Here is a 15540-nt window from a genome sequence, read left to right as displayed (position 1 = left end):
AAAGTAAGATCTGACACTTCACTTTTTTTTAATAATTTGGGTCAGTCCCCATATTCTCCTATGTCTAAGAAATACATTGTCACCTGTATCAAAATGATTCTACGATATCTCCTCAGTTATAACAACTTTGCTTTTCTTGTTTTTCTTTCAGTCTTTTATAAACGCTTCCTTGATCATCTTGTGACTTTCACAAAATACCAGATGTCTGCAAATATTTACCCATTAATAATTGTACTGGTGATGTCCAAAATAGGAGTATTTCCAAAAGCCCAAACCCCCAAATAAAAATCAGAGGCATTCCGTTTTGACTTTTCTAATATTCTCTTCGCAGTCTATATAATCCTTTCTACACTGCATAATATAGGCTGGAAGTAGTATGCACCAAGTTGCAATCTTTTGCAAATTGAACTAATGACTGCAATGACTCAGAGATTCCTTGTGCTGTAAAATCACAGCTTTAACCAATTTTCCAAACAAAAAAGTTCTAGAAATGTAGAATAGCAATGTACCACTATAAATTCAAATTTAAAGTTCAAATATATGCAGATCCAATTTCTGCCAAGCTTTAATTTTTCTCACTCTTTGCCAGCATTGTGGAATTCTTAAGAAATACCATTATTTTATTTTCCGCTTTCAAAAATTCTGTATATATAACACTACAGAATAAAGAATATATAACTAATTATAATAATCAGATATGCTTGTAGGAACTAATATAGGAAGAGAGACACTGCTTGAATACTGAATAACAAAAAAGAAACATAAACTTGTAATAAATGATGACTTTTATGAATTGAATTTATTTATTTATTGATTAGCCCTTGGGCCATATCAAAGTGCAGAGACTTTTATGAGGAACCAAAATAAATATGTGCTGATGGTACTCATCAGCTCAAGAAATGTATTGCCTATCATAAACAGGGATAGAAATTTGATAGAACAATTTAACAGATTTATCAACTTCATTTAATCATTATGGCCAGTGGTGGGATTCAAATAATTTAACAACTGGTTCTCTGCTCTAATGATTTCTTCCAACAACCAGTTCACCAAACTGCTCAGAAAGTTAATAACCGGTTCTCCCGAAGTGGTGCGAACTGGCTGAATCCGATTCTGGCTAATATATGTGCAAAGAATTGTACAACTATCCACCATGGAATATTAAGCTCTAAGAAGGAAGCTCAGTTCCCGTGGGCATGGGTGATGTTCTCATCCATCTTGTCTGTGAAAAAGAACAAATGGGAAAAAAAAAATAATCCAAGTGAATAATTGTCTATGAAGATGTCATTTGATTTCTGGGAACTTGGCTTTTGTAGATGATAGCCTGCTGTTATACATTGCATGTTAGAAGGCCTAATAAGCATATCCTTCACCAAAGTGGTAATAATTATTACTATGAAAACTTTAAAATGAATTCTGTAGCAGTGGAAACAACCCTTCCCCAAACTAAACACTTCACATAAAAATTAGTGCAATTAGAAAGCAAAGGGAATGTTGATGAAACGGGGGTCAAAATAGCCAAAATAAAGTCAAAATAATCAAAAATTTAAAATAGGCAAAAAAATGATAACACCTATCCATTCTAAAGTTCAAATCTCCAGGACCAGATGGATTATATCTCAGAGTTCTGAAGGAGCTGGAGGATGTGATCTTGGAACCACTGAACTATATCTTTCAAAGGTATTGGAACACCAGAGAACTACCAGAAGACTGGAAGAAGGTTGATGTGGTTTCCATCCACATTTTAATGTACATACATACTTTAATGTAGCCTTTAATCCTTCTATGGATGACTACACCCTAACAATACTTTTTTATAATAGTTTCATATGTGGGTGTTATGCAGATGTTGCATTATATGAGGGTTGTTTCCCCGTCCCTGTTGTGTGTTCCATTTCAAAATGATGATTGCAAAGCACGTAAGATTAAAGCTTTATTGAGTAAGATGCCTGGAGATGGGCAAGAGCAAAATTGTAGTTCATTCCATCATGGAGACTGATGGATTCCATTTGTTCTTGCATCAACTTGTATTTTGTTTTGTGATGTTGGGTGTGTACCTGTCTCAGTGAGTTCGCATCTGTGCTTGTAATGCATTGCTATTGGCACTTCTATTATTAGGTGGTTTAAATATTTAGGTTGTAAATATTATTTATAATTAGAAGATTAGCACTGCATCAGCAAAAATGCAAAATAAAGCCAGAACTTTCATGCTGGAGAAATGTATATGCATAATATATAGAATTTGCACATCAATTAAGCCATACATTATTTTGCCACATTACTGATTAGTTCACATACTGTACTGTTCACATACTGTACTAACCAGAATGTTGGCCCATGTCATACCCCCATGAGTTTGTTTCACCTGGTGCAAGAAGTTAAGGCAAGGAAAGTGGAATTTAACACTTTATTTCTGTGCAGAAGCAAAGAGGTACGCTCAGGACCCAAGTTCAAAATCAAGCAGCCCCAAGTCAGGAAAATCAGCATCTTTTATAAGAAAACCACTGTATCATTAGTTCCTATTTTTACCTATGGATAGTACAGTGTACAATGTACTATGGGATGTATAATGGGGTGCACTTAATTAATCTTTTCACCTCCCATTGTGCTTTCTAACATGCTAAATTCTGCTTTACCTTTGGACCTCTTTCCAGACAATGTTAATCACAGCTAAATATTAGCTTACCTTTTTTCTAGTAACAGGCCACTTACAAAGTTTCTTAGCAAGATTACCAAATCTTCAGCTAGAGACTGACACATATGAGATGTTTGTGATCAACTTCTTTAGTTTGTACTGGCAAGCGTTAAAGCTGGTGTTAACTAGATTCTAACAATGGCTGTATCAGGCAAGAACACACATGAAATTATTAAGATGGAACAATTCTGGCTGAGGCTAATTCATGTCTCACTTATAAGAGCCCCTATCAGATTGCCAGTAAGGTAATCAGGTTGCTAATAGGGTAATCAACTAGGTTTGATATGACTTAACATTTTATGTGAACAAAATTATTTATGGTTAAGTATGTCATGCAAATCAACTAATTATCAAGAAAATATTATTTATACCAACTAGAGTTTCCTGAAATATGTAAATCAAGGTAATAGCTGAAATCATTTTACCATACATGCACAGCAAAAATTAAACCATAGCATGGTTGATCTACTCATGTACAAATGGTAGGAAATAGTTCTGGCAGCTAAGGAATCTCATCTTCCAGTTCTATATATGAAAGAAGGTAAAGGGGAAATATTGAATTGTGTCAGCAAATACTGAGTCAAGAAAGTTGAATTGATAATTCTCTAAGAACTCATGGTTAACTGCTTCTTAAAAAAGGGAAATAGCAAATATGCTATTTAGTATGATTGTGAGACAATTAGATTCAAATCTTCATATTTCTTAGAGAGGGAATCTTATATTTGCTACATATTTGCCTTTTTGGTAGAATTCTTTTGTGTGTAAATCCTACTTAGATAGGTGTATAATAGCAGATTTAAACATGAACTGTGGTTTGTTGGGCAAGGTCATTTAACATTATTGTAAAAGTATTTTGACATACCACTATTAGAATTCAGTTTCTGAATACATTGCTGATCTTGAAAATTTAAAGATATTATTAGCAGTAACAAATACTATAGCAACAAAAATGCTAATTTGAAAGATTTTATTACAAAACTAAACTTTTTTTTTCCTTTTACACTAACATGAGAAGTAATTGAAAGATACTTGGCTTCTCAGATGCAACACATTTTTCTTTTAAGCCCTAACAAAAATGCTCTTTTTATTTGTGTACAATAGCCTCTTGAGGCTATCTTAAAAGGTGTAAACAGAGAAGCATTAAGATAACATACAAAATGCAAAATTTCACATCTCCAAAAATCCCATTATGTCAAGAGAAGTATGTGTTCCTTCTGCCATAATGATAAAACTAAAAAACAAACCCATGGGACTTTTAATAATGTTTCTTTATACTCCAATTTTTTTTTAAGAAAACCAAGTTACATCCTTTTTATCAAATTCTTTTCTTTCAGAACCATGAATAAATAACTAAACAATGCATCTCTGCACATTTTTCAAAACAGGCAGCTTGGGTATTTTAATTTTAGATAGTTATGCTAATCAGTATTATAAGCTGTTCCAATAACAGCAATCTATTTAAAAATTATAATTAACAGCATTAGAACTTAAAGGTTCTAAACTATCAAATCATTAATTTTTCAACTTGTAAGTAACTCAATTCCAAATGCCCATTTAAAAACTCTTTTTTACCTTAGCTGTTCAGCTACATAAAACACAGCTAAAAATAGAATTATAATTTAACACGAGTGAATTTAACAAAGGAATAAATATCTTGATATTTCCAGGAAGTACATTTAGAGACATAGAACACACGTTAAATTATTCTTTCCCCTCTGTCAGCAATTAGCTAATCTGAGATACCGGTACTTTTGTTTCAACTAAATGTTCTACTTTTTATCAACTTTCTATAATAATTTAAGGTTCCAAATGAATTTCAAAGTCTTGCGGGAGGCTAGATCCGTATATGCACCAGCAAGGTAAAACGTGACTGCATTTTAGTGTATTCCACATTCAAATAACATAAAATGGATTGAATATGCATTGTCTAATCAATATTTCAGAGCCCACGCTTGTCCGACGAGATAGTTTCATTATTACCTCAGCAACGTTTTGGGGGGCAATAGGCTGATTCTACAAACTGCTTAGAGAGGATTGTAAATCACTGTGAAGCAGTATATACGGTAAGTCTAAGTGCTATTGCTATTGAGATAGTCGAACATTTGCTCTTTCGGGGTTTTGTTTTGTTTTCGGTGGCACCTGTATTATTGTTGTAAATCAACCTCTCCTGAAACACTTAAGTTCCTCTAAAAACGAAATAATCGATGATTTAGGGAAAAAATGCAAAACTGCCCGACAGACTAAGCTCACTACAGCTGAGCGAGGCGAGGAAGGCCTTCCGCTCAGGGCTCCGCAGAAGCCGAGGGCGGCGTCTCCCAGCTGTTACCTCAGCCCTGTGCCGAGGATGCCCAATCACGTGACTTTCCAGAAGGGCGTGGTTGGGTAACGAAAGGCCACCCTTTTCCAGCGCTGACTCGCGGTATTCGCGAGCGGGAGGCGAGGGAGAGTTGTGGCGGCCGTTGATGAGAGAATCAAGCGGCGACGTCCTGAGCAGTAACGGTAGCGAGCGAGAGAGAAGGCGAGAAGAGCTGCGTGCGCGCCGGACAGACGGGGGGACGCGTGCGTGGTTTCCCACCCGCAAGGGACAAAGAGCAAGCATCCCAAAGTCGCGCCAACGGGATCCTCTCGAGTTACAAAAGCTTGTCCTTTTCTTAAGCATCTGGGCGCTGTGGTCCTGCCCCTTTCCGGAGCCAGAGGGTCCGGAACCGGTGGATCACTCCTCCCCTTTGCCTCTGGACCCCTAGAAAGAGAGGTAAGGGGGCGGGACGGAGGGAAGCGTAGCACCAATCTCGTGTCGCTACTCAGAAGCCGAAGTGCTGCCCCACAGAGCTGCGTCGCAGCCCGGTCCTGTGGGGAGGAGGCGTGGGTGTGGGCGGCCAGGCAGAATCGTCCCTGAGCGGAGCTTTTGCGGTAGTCTTCCTGGCGCGTGTGCCGTCTTGCATGACCTTGGGCACGTCTCTCGGTTCTGGCGGCTCTGATCGCTATCAAAGCGAAAAATATTTGTGATGGTGATGATGATTCAAGTTGTGACGGCTTGGGATGTGAACGAGAGTTTTAATGCCCCTCTCCTGCCCCTTCGTTTAGATTGGTTTCTTTTTAGTAATATTTGGTTGTGAAAACAAAGGTGACTCCATTCTCGCCTTGGTGTTTTGAGAACTATAGATACCGTAGGGTTTAATAGTTTCCCTATTAAAGGTGTGAGATTAGCTTTCTGCCTTTTAAAGCCATAATGGAGATTTCAATTTAACAAAACTATAAATCAGAAATGGCTGTACATTAATTTGCTGCAAGAGCCTTGAGTAAGTGAACTAGGCAGGCAGGTATATTGTGCAATTGCACAAAAGCATCACACCATGTTCCTATTATTGCCAATACCAGATATAATTGTCAGTCATATAATTTGACTTACAGTACTACTACTTTCTTTTTTATTAATCGGTGCTCAGTTCTGCATCACTACAAATAGCTTATTCTTCCAAGATACATTGCAGTATTTGTAAATTGTTATGAATACATGTAACTGTTGATTGCATAGTAATGTACGCAGAAGCAAACCCTTTTGTTTTTGTGCTGCGTGTTTTCATGTTTGCCATAATTTCAAGCACATTTTAATAGTGTTTGTAAGCACAGGAAAATTTGAAGATATAATCTAAACTAAATCAAGGATCTGAAACTCAAATTGTTCATTAGCTTGAAGGCAACAACAATGAAGGTTTTTCATGATAAGAATGTCTACTGAATCAAAGATAAAGAGCATCATACTATACTATTAAATAAAGATAAATGCATTAAAGATAAATGCATTAAATACACTTTTAAAAGAACACAGATTGATTGTTAAACAGACCTACAGTTTTGTTCTTTCACTTTGGCCACTTGTCTAGCTGTGTTTTTTTCATTAGCCACAACACCAATGTTCAGTATGATTGTTGTTGGAAAACATAAAAAACTTGAACGTAATCATGTAAAACATGGCAGCATTTATCCCCTCAGGAGAAACAACACGGCCTGAATATTATATCTAGTTCCATCAAAAAATAAAAATGATATTGAGAATTTACAAAGAAAAAAAAATTGTCTTTAATTTTACTTGTCACATCCTAATAAGAGGAGGGAAATGCAGCTCACTTTTTGATTACTTTAAATGAAATTCAGACTAAAAGATTGCTAATAAAATACATTTAAGGGCACAGGGGGGAACAGCAATGGCTTTTGTGTTTTTTTGTAATAATTAACAAGGAATTATGCAGGTTTGGAGGGGAGACTATCAAGTTTAAAATCTGAGCCTAAGCCTCTGAGAGATTTGTCATCTCTGGGAAGTGACCATTGTAGAATAGAAATTGGGACCAGTCCCTTGGGAATTTATAGGGGGAAGTGGTAATTTAGTATCAGAGAAGAGAGAGGGCAGTGTTGTGCTTAGGGACTCTATCTGAGCATAGCTCCTGAGTGTTGCATGAGCCTTGAAGTGATAATTTTGCAGGCTCCAAACAGCAGTGGAGGGCTTGCAGAAGCTGTACTAGGAGTGCATCTTTGTTCCTGCTATTTGGGTGAGGGTGGCATTCTGCCCTCCTTTATGCAAGGAATCATACTTTCCCTCACAGTCAAGTTCTTGAAGACTTGGCCAAGATGATGCATCCTATCCCTTTTCTGAAGCAGCAATCTGCTCACATCCTGTTTAATAGTATGGAATCCAAGGAAACCCTGAATCTTGCCTGTCCCATGTTTTTCTCCTCTGGCTAGAGTGGGTTGAAGGAGGCCACCAAGAGATCCATATTTAGCCATTAGGCTAAGTGTTGTTATTGTATTGTCTGGAAATGTAACAGAAAATAGCTTTATTATGGATCTAGCAATTGGACTAGAAGAATAATATACACTTGTACTTAATTGTTCTTTACCATGACGATTGAACATTATGTGTGTGGGCTACTACTACAAGTGGTACAATTTCTAATTTAGATTCCCGCCCCCTTAGAGAAAATTGGTAATACAATGTTAAAGACTTATTGTAAGTCTTCAGTTCTACATGTAATGATAGTCAGATTTAAAAATGTAAAGATAAATGGAATAGATGAAAGAATAAAATGAAATTGAGTTTACAGGAATGAGAAAAAGTAAAAATAGTAGTGACAAGTTTTTAGAGCTTGCCGTGTTAGCAAGACACAAGCCCTGGGTTTCTCCAATTTATTGTTAATTCTCTTTCACTTACCTGGAGAATAAATGCAATCTCTGGTGATTTTTTTAATGAAAGAAATTCTTAACTTAGATCAGAAACTGTAGTTAAATGGATTATAAACAAGATCATGCTGAAGTGATTAAGAAATCTCATATTTGGAATTGCTTCATTTTTATATATTTCAAATGTTAGATATTTCAATTTTTGCTTCACAATTTGGTTTAACTATAACAATTGCATAACAATATAAATAAATTCAGCAATTCAGCAACTTCAAAGATGATACAGCTGTTTCAGAATCAAACAGATGTTTAGCATCTTCCACATGTATAGCTTTAAACTGCATGGTTCTATGCAGTATATAAAAAGACTTCTTAGAAACATTGTTTTGTTTACTATCCAATTATTTAAAACGTTATACAGAATGGTCCATACATCTAAAATCATATGGATATGGTTTAACCTTCCGTTATTTGATTGCATTTACATACTTTTTCGCCCTTCGTTGTATAAAGAATGAAAAAGTACCCATCATCCTTCGCTGAATTGCATTCCTGAGATTTGTCAAAATGTCTTTCAATAAAGAGACTTCAGAGAAATAAGTTTAACAGTTTTTCCTGTTACATTTCTCAAGTATATCAGGTTGAGCATTGTATTTGGTAACACTTAAAAAATACAAGTTAGTCCTTTCAGAGGTTTCTGGAGGTTTTACAAATATTTTAATGGAATTATCTGTTTTATTTATAGAATAATTCTAGAAATGCCATGTCTTCTGTACAATAGTTAGATAAAATTACTTTATTTTCTTATTGAAAATGCATACACATGCTTTGTTACATTAATAATCTTGCCTAGTGGAAAATAGGCGCACACGCACACACACACACACACACAAAAAAACTTTCTGTTTAAGGATTTGCACTGAGAATTATAGGATTTCTCATAACAGCATGCTGAACATTGGTTATTCTTTGGTTTTCTAGAGTGTCTTTACAATTTTAAATCAGACTGTTGTTATTTTTATTGTATTTTTCTGATTTTTGATAACTTCAAAAATGAAAGATAAAAAGTCGAAATTCCAGAGAAAATTAGTTATACCACTGAAATGAATTGCAAAAAACATTTAATAATTTTCTATAGATTTGTCTACCTATACGATATTTTCTTTTGTTTCCTCTGTGGTATTAACGATTACACAAGACATTATATTTGTATTTAATTCTCTTAATGCTTTTAGCATAGTACCCTTATTGTGTTGTTCTACAATAGAACAATTCTAAGAGGGAGGCACATACTATGATTTATTTACTAGAATATGAAGTTGCACTGTACTTCTCAAAGTTTGCTAATGAAAAATTATGAAAGAGGAAGTCTACCAAAGAACTTCCCAAGGACAATGAACAAACTAATTCCCCTGTAAGTTTCATACTCTTGTTAGCTTTCCATTTGTACAAGTAATTCTCAATTTACAATCACAATTGGAACCAGAATTTCTGTTGCTAAGCAAGTCAGTTGTTAAGTGAGTCATGCCCAATTTTACAACTTTTTTGCTATGATTATTAAACAAATCACTGCAGTTAAATGAATTATGTGGTCATTAAGTGAATCACTTTTCCACTGACTTTGCTTGTCGGAAGCCAGATGGAAAATACATACTGATTGTCAGATGCCCAAATTTTGATCATATGCCTGTGGGGATGCTGTTATGGTCATAAATTGTAAGTCACTTTTTTCAGCACTATTTTAACTTTGAATGATCACTAAATGAGTGATTATAAGTTGATGGTTACCTGTATAAGAAAACAGTGATAACAGTTTTCTATTTTCTAGCAAAGATGTAGTTTTCAAAAATGAAAGTAGTGCTATGAGAATGTTGAAAAACACTAAGGCCACAAGTATAAAAGGTATATGAAAAAATACCTAGCTAGGAACGTGGTTACTTTTCAACATGTTACCATCATTCCCATACAAAATCTCTATAAAGTAGTTTGTCTGCCATTCTCTCATTTCAGTTTCATCCAAAATCATGTCATTATTTTCCTTCTTCTAATTTTCTTTGCTCCTTGTATAACCCTTTTAACCTCCTTTCAGACAACTCTTTTTATAATTTGAATGTCTTTGATTCTGGTTTTTCTCTATATACAAATTTTTAATACTGATCTTTTGCAGAAATAATACTCAATTTTTTTTCACCCACAGCTTTTCATTTCATAGACCCATCAAACACCTTTTTTTAAATATGACTCCTCACTTTTGTGTGGTACTTTGCAATATTTTCACTTGATTCCAAGAAGTTTCCATATCTTTCTTTAAATCAACTTTTCCATTCATTCTAGGGAAACAAATTAATGTTTTTCATTCTGGATATTCATTCCTTCAGAAATATTTTTTAATGTGTATTCCTTCCTACATCCTCCCTCATTACCAAATAGTGGTCTGCCCATATACAGAACTTCATACTCCCCTTCATATCCTTCATTAATTATCTAGCTTTCATAAAACAGCCAAATCAGTTATGCTGTTACATCCATTTCTTTGCAATATATATGTGTAGATTTATATTTAAACTAGATATTCAAAGAAACCTTTTACTAACAGATCTGAATCTATTAATATTCTCATTTATTCTTAGTTTTGTGAATCACAATCATTTTTTTCTATATCTCTGTCCCACTCATCCTTGTAATCCACATGCAAGCTAAAAGATAGTTTCCCCATCCCTGACTGCATTCATTCACAATATTGGGCAATTTTCTTTCCATCTTTTCTTTTTTATCATTATTCATGAAAGTATAACATGTAAGTATCATCAACTTAAAAATTCCTTCTTTTGTACACACCCACTGTTTAGATGGTATGGCTTCATATATTATACTCCTTTTGCTCATAATTAAAAGATACTTTCTTTTTCAGGTATACTGCACAATTTGAGGTAATATAATTTGATATAATTTAACTTATTGGCTGTTGAAGCCACCCAATTCCAAAAACAGGATAGCTGACAATATTTAAAATACATCGTTTAAAAAACATGACAAAACCACATCAATAAGATTCACAGAAGATTCAGCAGGATATCCATAAGCATCCTAACACATTCCTAGAAACAAAGTCTGGTCTCAATAAACTTGTAAAACATTTGGAGTGCGAGCCATTTGTACCTGTGGTGGGCAAGTTACTCCACAGGGCAGGGGCTGTGAGAAAGAATGTGTGCTTCCTCAGTATCGGAATATGACAATATTTCAAAGAGGGGACATGGTTCACTCTCTGTTTATTCAGTTATATAAGACATATAAAAGCATAAGAGAACTGAAACGACACTTCAGCCAAAGTTCCACTGATGATGTTACCTAGCCTGGTGACAAAACATTCGGAAACTGAACAAGAAGTTCGGAGAACAAACCACCACCAACATCTACCACCTGAGCTACAAATATTTTCCACCATTTCTAATATCTAGTTTTTTCTTTTCCATTTTTTTTGCTCATTTATTCTCAGTAGCATTTATTCTTCTTACAGATCTTAATTTTCATTTGTCAACAGATGGACCTATTAATATTAGGGCCATTTTACCTTTACCATATATCATAGCTTTGTTGAACCAAGCTTTCATATAATGTTTTTAATAAAGAACTAAGTTATCAGACTTAGGTATATCAAAACCACCTACTATGTTTTGTACTAATGGGATGCAGTGACAGTCACTTTTCTTAAATTCTGGTTAATGTTGCATAAGGTCACCAAAACCCTGTCTTACTCAAAACATGCTCATTCTGTTTTCTAATTTAAAGATTATCATACAAGCCAATGTACTGTTGCCAATAACCCACCAGCTAGATGGTTCAGTAACCCTAACTTAAGTGATAACATTGTAGCAACATATTCAAGCTACTCTGGATATCTTTCTGATTTCTAAGAAAGAGGAATCTGTATATTTAGAAAATATGTAATGTACATTGCTAATCTTAAAATTAAGCTTGTGTGTGCCATATATCAGATTTTAGAGAACTGTTTGTGTTTAATGTAAGCAATATGGCAACCTGTTGCAATAAGATTGCATAAACTATAGCTGTTTACTAGGGGAGTTGAGGCAATTTGCTGTGCTGCTGACAGTTATAAAAATGGATGGATTGGAAATGGATTTTCTTATTAGGTATTGTTAGAATAAATGATTTGGTTAGCAACTAGTTTATGGTAATTATAGATATTTTCTGACCTCTCAACTTCTTGATACTAGTAATGTGTCAGTCTTATTATAAAAAGACAGTTTTTCCCTTGTAAAACATCTATGTCCATATGAATTCTCAAAATGCTTCTCTTAATTTATGATGTAGTGATTACTAATAGAATTTATTTAAGAGATACTTCTTTTATTTTTATTTTTTTAAGTTTTTTATTTTAAAGACATTAAAAATCAAACATATACATACAACAAGAAGTTAAAAAAAAGAGAAAAATCACTTTTCAGCTATGTACAGCGATCTATTCTTTCTATACATCAATATTTACAGATATTTAAGTATTAACTTATTTGACGTTCATTTTCTACTTTATATCATTTTTTCTTTACTATCAAAAGATCATACACATTTTCCCCCTCCTTTCTTCATTAATTTATCTTATTTCCTTATTTTTCAACCAATCATACCATCTATTTCAGACCTTATAATACTTTGATTCTTCTTTCTCCTTAATTTCTTTAGTTAATTTATCTAATTCTGCACATTCCAGGATTTTCTTAATTAAATCCTCTTCCGATGGTAATATTTCTTTCTTCCAATATTGCGTGTATACAATACTTGCTGCAGTCAGTATATGCTATATAAGGTACTGTATTTCTTTAGTATAATTTTCTATTGAAATTCCTAACAGAAACTGTTCCGGTTTTCCCTCTATTGGATTCTGAGTTATTTCTACTATCCAAATTTTAATTTTCATCCAAAATTTTTGTGCCATCGTGCAGGTCCACCATTGATGATAGTATGTTCCATAGCCAGTCTTGCATTTCCAACATTTCGGGGAATTGGTGGGGAACATTTTCACAATTCTGTCTGGTGGAAGATGCCATCTATGAAAAATTTTCATCTGGTTTTCCTTGTATGCCGTTGCAATTGTCAATTTCATGTTCATTTTCCACATCTTCTCCCACTTCTCTAATTCTATCCCATGGTTAACATTTTGTGCCCATTTGATCATCATGTCTTTCACTGTTTCCTCTTCCATTTTATACCATATTAAAAACTTGTATAATCTACTTATTAGTTTTCATTCATTCCCTAATATGATTTTGTCTAATTCTGTTTGTTCTAATCGAACTTGATCTTTTTTTTTATATCCTCTGTATACTTTGAACTTATCTGTAGATATGTCCACCATTGGAAGAGAAGTGCAATGGTGGACATATATATAGATAAGTTCAAAGTATAAAGAGATACTTCTTTTAATTTGTGATGTAGTGATCACTAATAGACTCATCTCTGAATATTGATTGGGTAGTCAAGCTTCTAGAATTACTATTTGAATTGGGAATTCTGCATATGCAGATAGATTTTAATAGATTTTGTAATTTATTAAATGTATTATTTGCATATTTATCATATTATTTATTTTATCAAATGTATATGGCCTTTTAAGACTGTTTATTTTTAGATTACAATGCTTAGTATCACAAGATAGCATTCTATAAATTTTCTGAGTTCTGATTCTTTTTTCTTCCTGCTTTAAACAGATTTTTGTAAAATTTTGCAAAGTTGTACCAAAGATATAATTTAATAAATTATATCTTTGGTACAACTTTGCAAAATTTTCCCTTAAGAAAAAAAATTATTTCCCAAAGTTCACATTTCCCATAGTCTATTTCTTTAGAAGATGAATGAAATAGGGAGGACTTGATGTAAATTAAAGAAAAAAAATTTCTTGCTAATTCCAAAAGAGTACCGACAAATCTGTAACTATTTTATACAGAAAAATTATTTTAAAAGTTTTATTTTGTGTTATAAATGAATTCCCACTATAGCATTTTTAAGCATTTAACAAGTTATTTAGGATGAAGAGTGTTAATGATTCTAATATTTGCTTTAAGCTTGTTCATAGTAATTTTTAGTTCATTTTTGCAATCTGAGAATTGATTTACATTTCCTGTACTGTTATAAGCAATCATAACTTTTTCATAAATGATAACTAGAGTTGCTTTTTAAAAATATCTGTGGTTTCTATGGAAAATGATAAGTGGTCTTCATGATAAAGAAATGAGAGCTTACATAAGCAAAGTAGGCTCCATACTGAAGACCAGTGGTGAAATGTAAAATTTGTTACTACCAGTTCTGTGGGCGTGGCTTGGTGGGGGGGTTATGTGACGGTAGGCGTGGCCCACTTTTTTTTTCTTTTAAAAACATTTTTTTCTACAACCATAAGAGGTTGTAGAAAAAATGCTTTTAAAAGCCTCTGATGATCCCAGCTGAGCCGCGCAATCATCAGAGGCTTTTTTTTTTTACTTTTAAAAGCATTTTTTGGGCCAAAGAAGTTGTAGGAAAAATGCTTTTAAAAGTAAAAAAAAAAGCCTCTGATGATAGCGTGGCTCATCTGGGCATGGGGGGGGGCAGGAATTTATGCTACTGATTCTCCGAACCACCTGCCGCTATCACTACCGGATTGGGCGATCCGGTCCGAACCGGGAGCATTTCACCCCTGCTGAAGACAGTTATTATTCAATTCATTTGGAGCAGAGCTACCCATACACAATATTGTATGGAACATTTGGAATGCCTATTTTCATAAATAGGATTATTTGTTTTAGATATGTCACAGCAGGGGCGGGTTTCAAAACCCGTCATTACCGGTTTGCTTGCGTGCGCGCATGCGCATGACACTTCTGCACATGCGCAGAAGCATCCGGGCAGGTGGGCGGAGCCTCTGCCGCCGCTGCTACCGGTTTGCCTGATCCAGGGTGAACCAGTAGCAACCTACCACTGTCAAAGAGGTAAAATAAATCCTTGCTCCCATACAAAGTAATTTTTTTCAGGAAAAATTATATATGATTTTTTCCCATTTAATCAATGAATACAGTGTTAGCAATTACTTATTTAAACAAAATCACCAAATGTTTAAGGCTGTGGTTTATTCAACAAGTTTAATGACTGATCATTTGTTAATTTGTGTCCCCCCCCAAATGGGATACAGTGTGCATTTTGAATCATCTGCCCCTTTACAGTATAATTTAGTTTTGTTAGGAAGTAAGAAGTATAAGCACAAAGTGTACTCTGAATTAGTTCATATAGTGTAGAATTTACAGAAATGACTTGAACAGAAGACAGCACCTAGCTATTTTATATGGGCAAATTTATATGGCCAGATAGTCAAAAGACAACATTTTCTCTTCATTTAATTGCTGAATTGGATTAAGAGGCTGACATCTCAATTGCAACTGCAGTAGTTACTTTTCATTGGGAAGGGAACTACCTATGAAAAAAGATGCATAGTCTGCATATTTATTGAATTGCTCCTAAGAAATGTATTACTGTAGTCTGTTTTTAATCTACTCAATTTAATCTACTCAAATGGTCATAAGCAGGTTTTTGTTTATGTGCCATGCAGTGATTTCCTGCTTCATCATGATTGCCATGATGAAACAGATTATGTAACATAATTTCCTTTGGATATTGCTTTAAAAAGT

General features: G+C 34.3%; 1 protein-coding gene across 1 annotated transcript in view; it reads left to right on the top strand.

Annotated features, from left to right (window-relative positions):
- The first annotated feature begins 5136 nt into the window (after window positions 1-5136).
- The window catches only part of OSBPL8 (oxysterol binding protein like 8), a 101824-nt gene continuing 91420 nt past the window's right edge, over window positions 5137-15540 (top strand). The window contains exon 1 of the mRNA XM_070946591.1: window positions 5137-5447. The gene's annotated coding sequence lies outside the window, so the exon portion shown is untranslated. The remainder of the gene's footprint in view (window positions 5448-15540) is intronic.

This window comes from Pituophis catenifer, unplaced genomic scaffold, assembly GCF_029215685.1.
Source record: "Pituophis catenifer annectens isolate HBS135680 unplaced genomic scaffold, rPitCat1.0.hap2 SCAF_7, whole genome shotgun sequence".
Lineage (NCBI taxonomy): Eukaryota > Metazoa > Chordata > Lepidosauria > Squamata > Colubridae > Pituophis > Pituophis catenifer.
This window is presented reverse-complemented; position numbering and strand designations above follow the sequence as displayed.